Below are 14,461 nucleotides of genomic sequence, written 5' to 3'. Positions count from 1 at the left end.
CGTAGCTCAAGTGGTAGAGCGCTCGCTTAGCATGTGAGAGGTACCGGGATCGATACCCGGCGCTTCCAAATCTTACTATTTTATGTCTTGTGACGATAAAAATTGTTGTGAGAGATTGTCGAGTATGAGGCACGTGAAACCTTGATTGCTTAGCATGTGAAAAGTACCAGGATCGATACGCGGTGCTTCCAAATCTAATTTTTTTATATCGTGGTGACGATAAGAATGGTTATGAGTGGTTGTTGAGAATAAAACAAGTAAAATCTGTGAATAAAATGTAGTCACTTGCCGGGGGCGTAGATAAAGTGGTAGGGCGCTCGCTTAGCATGTGAGAGTTACTGGTATCGATACCCGACGCTTTCAAATCTTACTTTGTTATGTCTTGATGATGATAAAAATTGTTGTGAGTGATTTTTAAGTAAAAAATACGTGAAATTTCTGAATGAAATGGCTTCACTTGCAGAATACTGGTGCCGATACGATAAAAATTGTTGAGTGGTTGTTGAGAATAAAACACGTGAAACCTTTGAATAAAATGGCGTTATTTGCCGGAGAAGTAGTTCAAGTGGTAGAGCGCTCGTTTAGCGTGAGGGAGGTACCGTGATTCATAACCGGCGCTTTCAAAACTTAGTTTATTATGTCTTGATGACGAAAAAATAGTTGCAAGCGATTATTAAGTATAAAATACGTGAAATTTTTGAATGCAATGGATTCACTTGCAGAGTACCGGGGTCGATACTCGGTGCTTCTAAATCTTACTATTTTGTCTCGGTAACAAAAAAAAATTGTTGAGTGTGGTTGTTGAAAAGAAACCAATAACATACGTTGGGGGCGTAGCTCAAGTGGTAGAGCGCTCGCTTAGCATTTGAGGGGTACCGGGATCGATACCCGGCGATTCCAAATCTTAGAATTTTATGTCTAGGTCACGATAAAAAATGTTGTGAATGATTGTTGTGTATAAAACTCGTGAAACCTTCAAATGAAATTGCGTTATTTGCGGGGGACGTAGATTAAGTGGTAGAGCGCTTGCTTAGCGTGTGGGAGGTACCGGGATAGATATCCGGCGCTTGTGTGGTTGTTGAGAATAAAACACGTGAAACCTTTGAATAAAATGGTGTCGCTTGACGGGGGCGTAGCTCAAGTGGTAGAGCGCTCGCTTAGCATGTGAGAGGTACCGGGATCGATACCCGGCGCTTCCAAATCTTACTATTTTATGTCTTGGTTACGATAAAAATTGTTGTGAGAGATTGTTGAGTATGAAGCACGTGAAACCTTGATTGCTTAGCATATGAGAGGTACCAGGATCGATACGCGGTGCTTCCAAATCTAATTTTTTTATATCGTGGTGACGATAAAAATGGTTGTGAGAAGTTGTTGAGAATAAAACAAGTAAAACCTTTGAATAAAATGTAGTCACTTGCCGGGGGCGTAGATCAAGTGGTAGAGCGCTCGCTTAGCATGTTAGAGTTACTGGTATCGATACCCGACGCTTTCAAATCTTACTTTGTTATGTCTTGATGATGATAAAAATTGTTGTGAGTGATTTTTAAGTATAAAATACGTAAAATTTCTGAATGAAATGGCTTCACTTGCAGGGTACTGGTGCCGATACGATAAAAATTGTTGAGTGGTTGTTGAGAATAAAACACGTGAAACCTTTAGATAAAATGGCGTTATTTGCCGGGGACGTAGCTCAAGTGGTAGAGCGCTCGTTTAGCGTGTGGGAGGTACCGTGATTCATAACCGAAGCTTTCAAAACTTAGTTTAATATGTCTTGATGACGATAAAAATTGTTGCAAGTGATTGTTAAGTATAAAATACGTGAAATTTTTGAATGCAATGGGATCACTTGCAGAGTACCGGGGTCGATACTCGGCGCTTCCAAATCTTACTATTTTGTCTTGGTAACAATAAAAATTGTTGAGAGTGGTTATTGAAAATAAAACAATAATGTACGTTGGGGGCGTAGCTCAAGTGGTAGAGCGCTCGCTTAGCATGTGAGAGGTACCGGGATCGATACCCACCGCTTCCAAATCTTAGAATTTTATGTCTAGGTGACGATAAAAATAGTTGTGAATGATTGTTGAGTATAAAACACGTGAAACCTTTAAATGAAAATGCGTTATTTGCCGGGGACGTAGATCAAGTGGTCGCTTAGCGTGTGGGAGGTACCGGGATAGATATCCGGCGCTTCTGTTGTTGTTGAGAATAAAACACGTGAAACCTTTGAATAAAATGGTGTTGCTTGACGGGGACGTAGCTCAAGTGGTAGAGCGCTCGCTTAGCATGTGAGAGGTACCGGGATCGATACGGCGCTTCCAAATCTTACTATTTTATGTCTTGGTGACGATAAAAATTGTTGGAGAGATTGTTGAGTATGAAGCACGTAAAACCTTGATTGCTTAGCATGTGAGAGGTACCAGGATCGATACGCGGTGCTTCCAAACCTAATTTTTTTATATCGTAGTAACGATAAAAAATTTTGTGAGTGGTTGTTGAGAATAAAACACGTAAAAACTTTGAATAAAGTGTAGTCAAAAATTGTTGTGAGTGATTTTTAAGTATAAAATACGTGAAATTTCTGAATGAAATGTCTTCACCTGCAGGGTACTTGTGCCGATACGATAAAAATTGTTGAGTGGTTGTTGAGAATAAAACACGTGAAACATTTGAATAAAATGGCGTTATTTGCCGGGGACGTAGCTCAAATAGTAGAGCGCTCGTTTAGCGCGTGGGAGGTACCGTGATACATAATTGGCGCTTTCAAAACTTAGTTTATTATGTCTTGATGACATAAACGGCGCTTCCAAATCTTAGAATTTTATGTCTAGGTGACAATAAAAATTGTTATGAATGATTGTTGAGTGTAAAACACGTAAAATCTTTAAATGAAATTGTGTTATTTGACGGGGACGTAGATCTAGTGGTAGAGCGCTCGCTTAGCGTTTGGGAGGTACCGGGATAGATACCCGGCGCGTGTGTGGTTGTTGAGAATAAAACACGTGAAACATTTGAATAAAATGGTGTCGCTTGACGGAGGCGTAGCTCAAGTGGTAGAGCGCTCGCTTAGCATGTGAGAGGTATCGGGATCGATACTCGTCGCTTCCAAATATTGCTATTTTATGTCTTGGTGACGATAAAAATTGTTGTGAGAGATTGTCGAGTATGAGGCACGTGAAACCTTGATTGCTTATCATGTGAAAGGTACCAGGATCGATACGCGGTGCTTCCAAATCTAACTTTTTTATATCGTGGTGACGATAAAAATTGTTGTGAGTGGTTGTTGAGAATAAAACACGTGAAACCTTTGAATAAAATGTAGTCACTTGCAGGGGCGTAGCTCAAGTGGTAGAGCGCTCGCGTAGCATGTTAGAGTTACTGGTATCGATACCCGACGCTTTCAAATCTTACTTTGTTATGTCTTGATGATGATAAAAATTGTTGTGAGTGATTTTTAAGTATAAAATACGTGAAATTTCTGAATGAAATGGCTTCACTTGCAGGGTACTGGTGCCGATACGATAAAAATTGTTGAGTGGTTGTTGAGAATAAAACACGTGAAACCTTTGAATAAAATTGCGTTATTTGCCGGAGAAGTAGCTCAAGTGGTAGAGCGCTCGTTTAGCGTGAGGGAGGTACCGTGATTCATAACCGGCGCTTTCAAAACTTAGTTTAATATGTCTTGATGACGAAAAAAATTGTTGCAAGCGATTATTAAGTATAAAATTGCAGAGTACCGGGGTCGATACTCGGCGCTTCTAAATCTTACTATTTTGTCTTGGTAACAATAAAAATTGTTGAGAGTGGTTGTTGAAAAGAAACCAATAACATACGTTGGGGGCGTAGCTCAAGTGGTAGAGCGCTCGCTTAGCATGTGAGAGGTACCGGGATCGATACCCGGCGATTCCAAATCTTAGAATTTTATGTCTAGGTGACGATAAAAATTGTTGTGAATGATTGTTGAGTATAAAACTCGTGAAACCTTTAAATAAAGTTGCGTTATTTGCGGGGGACGTAGATCAAGTGGTAGAGCGCTCGCTTAGCGTGTGGGAGGTACTGGGATAGATATCCGGCGCTTGTGTGGTTGTTGAGAATAAAACAATTGAAACCTTTGAATAAAATGGTGTCGCTTGACGGGGGCGTAGCTCAAGTGGTAGAGCGCTCGCTTAGCATGTGAGAGGTACCGGGATCGATACCCGGCGCTTCCAAATTTTACTATTTTATGTCTTGGTGACGATAAAAATTGTTGTGAGAGATTGTTGAGTATGAAGCACGTGAAACCTTGATTGCTTAGCATATGAGAGGTACCAGGATCGATACGCGGTGCTTCCAAATCTAATTTTTTTATATCGTGGTGACGATAAAAATGGTTGTGAGGAGTTGTTGAGAATAAAACAAGTAAAACCTTTGAATAAAATGTAGTCACTTGCCGGGGGCGTAGATCAAGTGGTAGAGCGCTTGCTTAGCATGTTAGAGTTACTGGTATCGATACCCGACGCTTTCAAATCTTACTTTGTTATGTCTTGATGATGATAAAAATTGTTGTGAGTGATTTTTAAGTATAAAATACGTGAAATTTCTGAACGAAATGGCTTCACTTGCAGGGGTACCGGTGCCGAGACGATAAAAATTGTTGAGTGGTTGTTGAGAATAAAACACGTGAAACATTTGAATAAAATGGCGTTATTTGCCGGGGACGTAGCTCAAATAGTAGAGCGCTCGTTTAGCGCGTGGGAGGTACCGTGATACATAATTGGCGCTTTCAAAACTTAGTTTATTATGTCTTGATGACATAAACGGCGCTTCCAAATCTTAGAATTTTATGTCTAGGTGACGATAAAAATTGTTATGAATGATTGTTGAGTGTAAAACACGTAAAATCTTTAAATGAAATTGTGTTATTTGACGGGTACGTAGATCTAGTGGTAGAGCGCTCGCTTAGCGTGTGGGAGGTACCGGGATAGATACCCGGCGCGTGTGTGATTGTTGAGAATAAAACACGTGAAACATTTGAATAAATTGGTGTCGCTTGACGGAGGCGTAGCTCAAGTGGTAGAGCGCTCGCTTAGCATGTGAGAGGTATCGGGATCGATACTCGGCGCTTCCAAATATTGCTATTTTATGTCTTGGTGACGATAAAAATTGTTGTGAGAGATTGTCGAGTATGAGGCCCGTGAAACCTTGATTGCTTAGCATGTGAAAGGTACCAGGATCGATACCCGATGCTTTCAAATCTTAATTTGTTATGTCTTGATGATGATAAAAATTGTTGTGAGTGATTTTTAAGTATAAAATACGTGAAATTTCTGAATGAAATGGCTTCACTTTCAGGGTACCGGTGCCGATACGATAAAAATTGTTGAGTGGTTGTTGAGAATAAAACACGTGAAACCTTTGAATAAAATGGCGTTATTTGCCGGAGAAGTGGCTCAAGTGGTAGAGCGATCGTTTAGCGTGTGGGAGGTACCGTGATTCATAACAGGCGCTTTCAAAACTTAGTTTAATATGTCTTGATGACGAAAAAAATTGTTGCAAGCGATTATTAAGTACAAAATACGTGAAATTCTTGAATGCAATGGATTCACTTGCAGAGTACCGGGGTCGATACTTGGCGCTTCCAAATCTTACTATTTTGTCTTGGTAACAATAAATATTGTTGAGAGTGGTTGTTGAAAATAAACCAATAATATACGTTGGGGGCGTAGCTCAAGTGGTAGAGCGCTCGCTTAGCATGTGAGAGGTACGAGGATCGATACCCGGCGCTTCCAAATCTTAGAATTTTATGTCTAGGTGACGATAAAAATTGTTGTGAATGGTTGTTGAGTATAAAACACGTGAAACCTTTAAATGAAAATGCGTTATTTGCGGGAAACGTAGATCAAGTGGTAGAGCGCTCGCTTAGCATGTGAGAGGTACCGGGATCGATACCCGGCGCTTTCAAATCTTACTTTGTTATGTCTTGATGTTGATAAAAATTGTTGTGAGCAATTTTTAAGTATAAAATACGTGAAATTTCTGAATGAAATGGCTTCACTTGCAGGGTACCAGTGCCGATACGATAAAAATTGTTGAGTGGTTGTTGAGAATAAAACACGTGAAACCTTTGAATAAAATGGCGTTATTTGCTGGGGACGTAACTCAAGTGGTAGAGCGCTCGTTTAGCGTGTGGGAGGTACCGTGATTCATAACCGGAGCTTTCAAAACTTAGTTTAATATGTCTTGATGACGATAAAAATAGTTGCAAGTGATTGTTAAGTATAAAATACGTGAAATTTTTGAATGCAATGAGTTCACTTGCAGAGTACCGGGGTCTATACTCGGCGCTTCCAAATCTTACTATTTTGTCTTGATAACGAAAACATTGTTGAGAGTAGTTGTTGAAAATAAAAAAATTAAACGCCGGGTCGATACCCGGCGCTTCCAGATTGTACTATTTCATATCTTAGTAACGATAAAAAAAGTTGTGTGGTTGTTGAGAATAAAACACGTGAGACCTTTGAATAAAATGGTATCGCTTGACGAGGGCATAGCTCAAGTGGTAGAGTGCTCGCCTAGCATGTGAGAGGTACCGGGATTCATACCCAGCGCTTTAAAAACTTAGTTTATTATGTCTTGATGACGATAAAAATGGTTGCGAGTGATTGTTAAGTATAAAATACGTGAAATGTTTGAATGCAATGGGTTCACTTGCAGACTACCGGGATCGATACTCGGCGTTTCCAAATCTTACTATTTTGTCTTGGTAACGATAAATATTGTTGAGAGTGGTTGTTGAAAATAAAACAATAACATACGTTGGGGGCGTAGCTCAAGTGGTAGAGTGCTCGCTTAGCATGTGAGAGGTACCGGGATTGATACCCGGCGCTTTCAAATCTTAGAATTTCATGTCTAGGTGACGATAAAAATTGTTGTGAATGAGTGTTGAGTATAACCTTTAAAGGAAACACGTGAAACCTTTAAAGAAAAATGCGTTATTTGCTGGGGACGTAGATCAAGTGGTAGAGCGCTCGCTTAGCGTGTGGGAGGTACCGGGATTAGATACCCGGCGCTTGTGTGATTGTTGAGAATAAAACACGTGAAACCTTCGAATAAATTATTGCTGCATGACAGGGGCGTAGCTCAAGTGGTAGAGCGCTCGCTTAGCATGTTAGAGGTACCGGGATCGATACCCGGCGCTTCCAAATCTTACTATTTTATGTCTTGGTGACGATAAACGTTGTTGTGTTGAGTATAAAGCACGTGATACCTTGATTGCTTAGCATGTGAGAGGTACCAGGAACGATACGCGGTGCTTTCAAATCTAACTTTCTTACATCGTGGTGACGATAAAAATTGTTGTGAGTGGTTGTTGAGAATAACACACGTAAAACCTTTGAATAAAATGTAGTCACTTGACGGAGGCGTAGATCAAGTGGTAGAGCGCTCGCTTAGCACGTAAGAGTTACTGGTATTGATACCCGACGCTTTCAAATCTTACTTTGTTATGTCTTGATGATGATAAAAATTGTTGTGTGTGATTTTTAAGTATAAACTACGTGAAATTTCTGAATGAAATGGCTTCACTTGCAGGGTACTGGTGCCGATACGATAAAAATTGTTGAGTGGTTGTTGGGAATAAAACACGTGAAACCCTTGAATAAAATGACATTATTTGCCGGAGAAATAGCTCAAGTGGTAGAGCGCTCGTTTGGCGTGTGGGAGGTACCGTGATTCATAACCGGCGCTTTCAAAACTTAGTTTAATATGTCTTGATGACGAAAAAAATTGTTGCAAGCGATTATTAAGTATAAAATACGTGAAATTTTTGAATGCAATGGATTAACTTGCAGAGTACCGGGGTCGATACTCGGCGCTTCTAAATCTTACTATTTTGTCTTGGTAACAATAAAAATTGTTGAGAGTGGTTGTTGAAAATAAACCAATAACATACGTTGGAGGCGTAGCTCAAGTGGTAGAGCACTCACTTAGCATGTGAGAGGTACCGGGATCGATACCCGGCGCTTGTGTGGTTGTTGAGAATAAAACACGTGAAACCTTTGAATAAAATGGTGTCGCATGACGGGGGCGTAGCTCAAGTGGTAGGGCGCTCGCTTAGCATGTGAGAGGTACCGGGATCGATACCCGGCGCTTCCAAATCTTACTATTTTATGTCTTGGTGACGATAAAAATTGTTGTGGGAGATTGTTGAGTATAAAGCACGTGAAACCTTCATTGCTTAGCATGTGAGAGATACCAGGATCGATACGCGGTGCTTCCAAATCTAACTTTCTTACATCGTGGTGACGATAAAAATTGTTGTGAGTGGTTGTTGAGAATAAAACACGTAAAACCTTTGAATAAAATGTAGTCACTTGACGGAGGCGTAGATCAAGTGGTAGAGCGCTCGTTTAGCGTGTGGGAGGTACCGTGATTCATAACCGGCGCTTTCAAAACTTAGTTTAATACGATTTAATTTAGTTTAATTCGTATGTCTTGATGACCAAAAAAATGTAGCAAGCGATTAATAAGTATAAAATACGTGAAATTTTTGAATGCAATGGGATCAAGTGGTCGCTTAGCGTGTGGGAGGTACCGGGATAGATATCCGGCGCTTGTGTTGTTGTTGAGAATAAAACACGTAAAACCTTTGAATAAAATGGTGTTGCTTGGTGGGGGCGTAGCTCAAGTGGTAGAGCGCTCGCTTAGCATGTGAGAGGTACCGGTATCGATACCCGGCGCTTCCAAATCCTACTATTTTATTTCTTGGTGACGATGAAAATTGTTGTGAGAGATTGTTGAGTATGAAGCACGGGAAACCTTGATTGCTTAGCATGTGAGAGGTACCAGGATCGATACTTCCAAATCTAATTTTTTTATATCGTGGTAACGATAAAAATTGTTGTGAGTGGTTGTTGAGAATAAAACACGTAAAACCTTTGAATAAAGTGTAGTCACTTGCCGGGGCGTAGATCAAGTGGTAGAGCGCTCGCTTAGCATGTGGGAGTTACTGGTATCGATACCCGACGCTTTCAAATCTTACTTTGTTATGTCTTGATGATGATAAAAATTGTTGTGAGTGATTTTTAAGTATAAAATACGTGAAATTTCTGAATGAAATGTCTTCACTTGCAGGGTACTTGTGCCGATACTATAAAAATTGTTGAGTGGTTGTTGAGAATAAAACACGTGAAACCTTTGAATAAAATGGCGTTATTTGCCGGGGACGTAGCTCAAGTAGTAGAGCGCTCGTTTAGCGCGTGGGAGGTACCGTGATACATAATTGGCGCTTTCAATACTTAGTTTATTATGTCTTGATGACATAAACGGCGCTTCCAAATCTTAGAATTTTATGTCTAGGTGACGATAAAAATTCTTATGAATGATTGTTGAGTATAAAACACGTAAAATCTTTAAATGAAATTGTGTTATTTGACGAGGACGTAGATCTAGTGGTAGAGCGCTCGCTTAGCGTGTGGGAGGTACCGGGATAGATACCCGGCGCGCGTGTGGTTGTTGAGAATAAAACACGTGAAACATTTGAATAAAATGGTGTCGCTTGACGGGGGCGTAGCTCAAGTGGTAGAGCGCTCGTTTAGCGTGTGGGAGGTACCGTGATTCATAACCGGCGCTTTCAAAACTTAGTTTAATATGTCTTGATGACGAAAAAAATTGTTGCAAGAGATTATTAAGTATAAAATACGTGAAATTTTTGAATGCAATAGATTCACTTGCATAGTACCGGGGTCGATACTCGGCGCTTCTAAATCTTACTATTTTGTCTTGGTAACAATAAAAATTGTTGAGAGTGTTTGTTGAAAATAAACCAATAATATACGTTGGGGGCGTAGCTCAAGTGGTAGAGCGCTCGCTTAGCATGTGAGAGGTACGAGGATCGATACCCGGCGCTTCCAAATCTTAGAATTTTATGTCTAGGTGACGATAAAAATTGTTGTGAATGATTGTTGAGTATAAAACACGTGAAACCTTTAAATAAAAATGCGTTATTTGCGGGGAACGTAGATCAAGTGGTAGAGCGCTCGCTTAGCGTGTGGGAGGTACCGGGATAGATATCCGGCGCTTGTGTGGTTGTTGAGAATAAAACACGTGAAACCTTTGAATAAACTGATGTCGATTGACGCGGGCGTAGCTCAAGTGGTAGAGCGCTCGCTTAGCATGTGAGAGATACCGGGATCGATACCCGGCGCTTTCAAATCTTACTTTGTTATGTCTTGATGTTGATAAAAATTGTTGTGAGCAATTTTTAAGTATAAAATACGTGAAATTTCTGAATGAAATGGCTTCACTTGCAGGGTACCAGTGCCGATACGATAAAAATTGTTGAGTGGTTGTTGAGAATAAAACACGTGAAACCTTTGAATAAAATGGCGTTATTTGCTGGGGACGTAACTCAAGTGGTAGAGCGCTCGTTTAGCGTGAGGGAGGTACCGTGATTCATAACCGGAGCTTTCAAAACTTAGTTTAATATGTCTTGATGACGATAAAAATTGTTGCAAGTGATTGTTGAGTATAAAATACGTGAAATTTTTGAATGCAATGAGTTCACTTGCAGAGTACCGGGGTCTATACTCGGCGCTTCCAAATCTTACTATTTTGTCTTGATAACGAAAACATTGTTGAGAGTAGTTGTTGAAAATAAAAAAATTAAACGCCGGGTCAATACCCGGCGCTTCCAGATTGTACTATTTCATATCTTAGTAACGATAAAAAAAGTTGTGTGGTTGTTGAGAATAAAACACATGAGACTTTGAATAAAATGGTATTGCTTGACGAGGGCATAGCTCAAGTGGTAGAGTGCTCGCCTAGCATGTGAGAGGTACCGGGATTCATACCCAGCGCTTTAAAAACTTAGTTTATTATGTCTTGATGACGATAAAAATGGTTGCGAGTGATTGTTAAGTATAAAATACGTGAAATGTTTGAATGCAATGGGTTCACTTGCAGAGTACCGGGATCGATACTCGGCGCTTCCAAATCTTACTATTTTGTCTTGGTAACGATAAATATTGTTGAGAGTGGTTGTTAAAAAAAAAAACAATAACATACGTTGGGGTGTAGCTCAAGTCGTAGAGTGCTCGCTTAGCATGTGAGAGGTACCGGGATCGATACCCGGCGCTTCCAAATCTTACTATTTTATGTCTTGGTGACGATAAACGTTATTGTGAGATATTGTTGAGTATAAAGCACGTGAAACCTTGATTGCTTAGCATGTGAGAGGTACCAGGAACGATACGCGGTGCTTCCAAATCTAACTTTCTTACATCGTGGTGACGATAAAAATTGTTGTGAGTGGTTGTTGAGAATAAAACACGTAAAACCTTTGAATAAAATGTAGTCACTTGACGGAGGCGTAGATCAAGTGGTAGAGCGCTCGCTTAGCACGTAAGAGTTACTGGTATTGATACCCGACGCTTTCAAATCTTACTTTGTTATGTCTTGATGATGATAAAAATTGTTGTGTGTGATTTTTAAGTATAAAATACGTAAAATTTCTGAATGAAATGGCTTTACTTGCAGGGTGCTGGTGCCGATACGATAAAAATTGTTGAGTGGTTGTTGAGAATAAAACACGTAAAACCCTTGAATAAAATGGCATTATTTGCCGGGGAAGTAGCTCAAGTGGTAGAGCGCTCGTTTAGCGTGTGGGAGGTACCGTGATTCATAACCGGCGCTTTCAAAACTTAGTTTAATATGTCTTGATGACGAAAAAAATTGTTGCAAGCGATTATTAAGTATAAAATACGTGAAATTTTTGAATGCAATGGATTCACTTGCAGAGAACCGGGGTCGATACTCGGCGCTTCTAAATCTTACTATTTTGTCTTGGTAACAATAAAAATTGTTGAGAGTGGTTGTTGAAAATAAACCAATAACATACGTTGGGGGCGTAGCTCAAGTGGTAGAGCGCTCGCTTAGCATGTGAGAGGTACCGGGATCGATACCCGGCGCTTGTGTGGTTGTTGAGAATAAAACACGTGAGACCTTTGAATAAAATGGTGTCGCTTGACGAAGGCATAGCTCAAGTGGTAGAGTGCTCGCTTAGCATGTGAGAAGTACCGGGATTCACACCCAGCGCTTTAAAAACTAAGTTTATTATGTCTTGATGACGATAAAAATTGTTGCAAGTGATTGTTAAGTATAAAATACGTGAAATTTTTGAATGCAATGGGTTCACTTGCAGAGTACCGGGGTCTATACTCGGCGCTTCCAAATCTTACTATTTTGTCTTGATAATGAAAACATTGTTGAGAGTAGTTGTTGAAAATAAAAAAATTAAACGCCGAGTCGATTCCCGGCGCTTCCAGATTGTACTATTTCATATCTTAGTAACGATAAAAAAAGTTGTGTGGTTGTTGAGAATAAAACACGTGAGACCTTTGAATAAAATGATATCGCTTGACGAGGGCATAGCTCAAGTGGTAGAGTGCTCGCCTAGCATGTGAGAGGTACCGGGATTCATACCCAGCGCTTTAAAAACAGTTTATTATCTCTTGATGACGATAAAAATGGTTGCGAGTGATTGTTAAGTATAAAATACGTCAAATGTTTGAATGCAATGGGTTCACTTGCAGAGTACCGGGATCGATACTCGGCGCTTCCAAATCTTACTATTTTGTCTTGGTAACGATAAATATTGTTGAGAGTTGTTGTTGAAAATAAAACAATAACATACGTTGCGGGTCGATACCCGGCGCTTCCAGATTGTACTATTTCATATCTTAGTAACGATAAAAAAGTTGTGTGGTTGTTGAGTATAAAACACGTGAGACCTTTGAATAAAATGGTGTCGCTTGACGAGCGCATAGCTCAAGAGGTAGAGTGCTCGCTTAGCATGTGAGAGGTACCGGGGTTCATACACAGCGCTTTAAAAACTAAGTTTATTATGTCTTGATAACGATAAAAATGGTTGCGAGTGATTATTAAGTATAAAATACGTGAAATTTTTGAATGCAATGGGTTCACTTGCAGAGTACCGGGGTCGATACTCGGCGCTTCCAAATCTTACTATTTTGTCTTGATAACGAAAACATAGTTGAGAGTAGTTGTTGAAAATAAAAAAATTAAACGCCGGGTCGATACCCGGCGCTTCCAGATTGTACTATTTCATATCTTAGTAACAATAAAAAAAGTTGTGTGGTTGTTGAGAATAAAACACGTGAGAGCTTTGAATAAAATGATATCGCTTAACGAGGGCATAGCTCAAGTGGTAGAGTGCTCGCCTAGCATGTGAGAGGTACCGGGATTCATACCCAGCGCTTTAAAAACTTAGTTTATTATGTCTTGGTGACGATAAAAATGGTTGCGGGTGATTGTTAAGTATAAAATACAGAGTACCGGGATCGATACTCGGCGCTTCCAAATCTTACTATTTTGTCTTGGTAACGATAAATATTGTTGAGAGTGGTTGTTGAAAATAAAACAATAACATACGTTGGGGGCGTAGCTCAAGTGGTAGAGCGCTCGCTTAGTATGTGAGAGGTACCGGGATCTATACCCGGCGCTTCCAAATCTTAGAATTTCATGTCTAGGTGACGATAAAAATTGTTGTGAATGATTGTTGAGTTTTGCCGGGTATCGATCGAACGAGATTCCAAATCTTACTATTTTATGTCTAGGTGACGATAAAAATTGTTGTGAGAGATTGTTGAGTATAAAGCACGTGAAACCTTGATTGCTTAGCATGTGAGAGATACCAGGATCGATACGCGGTGCTTCCAAATCTAACTTTCTTACATCGTGGTGACGATAAAAATTGTTGTTAGTGGTTGTTGAGAATAAAACACGTAAAACCTTTGAATAAAATGTAGTCACTTGACGGAGGCGTAGATCAAGTGGTAGAGCGCTCGTTTAGCGTGTGGGAGGTACCGTGATTCATAACCGGCGCTTTCAAAACTTAGTTTAATATGTCTTGATGACGAAAAAAATGTAGCAAGCGATTATTAAGTATAAAATACGTGAAATTTTTGAATGCAATGGGATCACTTGCAGAGTACCGGGGTCGATACTCGGCGCTTCCAAATCTTACTATTTTGTCTTGATAACGAAAACATTGTTGAGAGTAGTTGTTGAAAATAAAAAAATTAAACGCCGGGTCGATACCCGGCGCTTCCAGATTGTACTATTTCATATCTTAGCAACGATAAAAAAGTTGTGTGGTTGTTGAGAATAAAACAAGTGAGACCTTTGAATAAAATGGTGTCGCTTGACGAGCGCATAGCTCAAGAGGTAAAGTGCTCGCTTAGCATGTGAGAGGTACCGGGGTTCATACACAGCGCTTTAAAAACTAAGTTTATTATGTCTTGATGACGATAAAAATGGTTGCGAGTGATTGTTAAGTATAAAATACGTGAAATTTTTGAATGCAATGGGTGCACTTGCAGAGTACCGGGGTCGATACTCGGCGCTTCCAAATCTTACTATTTTGTCTTGATAACGAAAACATTGTTGAGAGTAGTTGTTGAAA

At 39.9% G+C, this 14,461-nt stretch overlaps 7 non-coding genes across 7 annotated transcripts; all 7 read left to right on the top strand.

Moving 5' to 3' along the window:
* The first annotated feature begins 1,126 nt into the window (after nt 1–1,126).
* On the top strand, nt 1,127–1,199 carry Trnaa-agc. Its single transcript has one exon. It is a non-coding gene; the product is annotated as a tRNA-Ala (tRNA).
* A 2,637-nt stretch (nt 1,200–3,836) lies between these two features.
* On the top strand, nt 3,837–3,909 carry Trnaa-agc. Its single transcript has one exon. It is a non-coding gene; the product is annotated as a tRNA-Ala (tRNA).
* Nucleotides 3,910–4,135: 226 nt separating this feature from the next.
* Trnaa-agc lies at nt 4,136–4,208 on the top strand. The gene has a single exon. It is a non-coding gene; the product is annotated as a tRNA-Ala (tRNA).
* Nucleotides 4,209–5,034: 826 nt separating this feature from the next.
* Trnaa-agc lies at nt 5,035–5,107 on the top strand. Its single transcript has one exon. It is a non-coding gene; the product is annotated as a tRNA-Ala (tRNA).
* A 2,953-nt stretch (nt 5,108–8,060) lies between these two features.
* Nucleotides 8,061–8,133, top strand: Trnaa-agc. The gene has a single exon. It is a non-coding gene; the product is annotated as a tRNA-Ala (tRNA).
* A 517-nt stretch (nt 8,134–8,650) lies between these two features.
* Nucleotides 8,651–8,723, top strand: Trnaa-agc. The gene has a single exon. It is a non-coding gene; the product is annotated as a tRNA-Ala (tRNA).
* Nucleotides 8,724–10,116: 1,393 nt separating this feature from the next.
* Nucleotides 10,117–10,189, top strand: Trnaa-agc. The gene has a single exon. It is a non-coding gene; the product is annotated as a tRNA-Ala (tRNA).
* The last annotated feature ends 4,272 nt before the right edge of the window (nt 10,190–14,461 follow it).

This window comes from Ctenocephalides felis, unplaced genomic scaffold (assembly GCF_003426905.1).
Source record: "Ctenocephalides felis isolate EL2017-DRISC unplaced genomic scaffold, ASM342690v1 CF-g0.4_SCAFFOLD_01492, whole genome shotgun sequence".
In the NCBI taxonomy this organism is placed as follows: Eukaryota; Metazoa; Arthropoda; class Insecta; order Siphonaptera; family Pulicidae; genus Ctenocephalides; species Ctenocephalides felis.
This window is presented reverse-complemented; position numbering and strand designations above follow the sequence as displayed.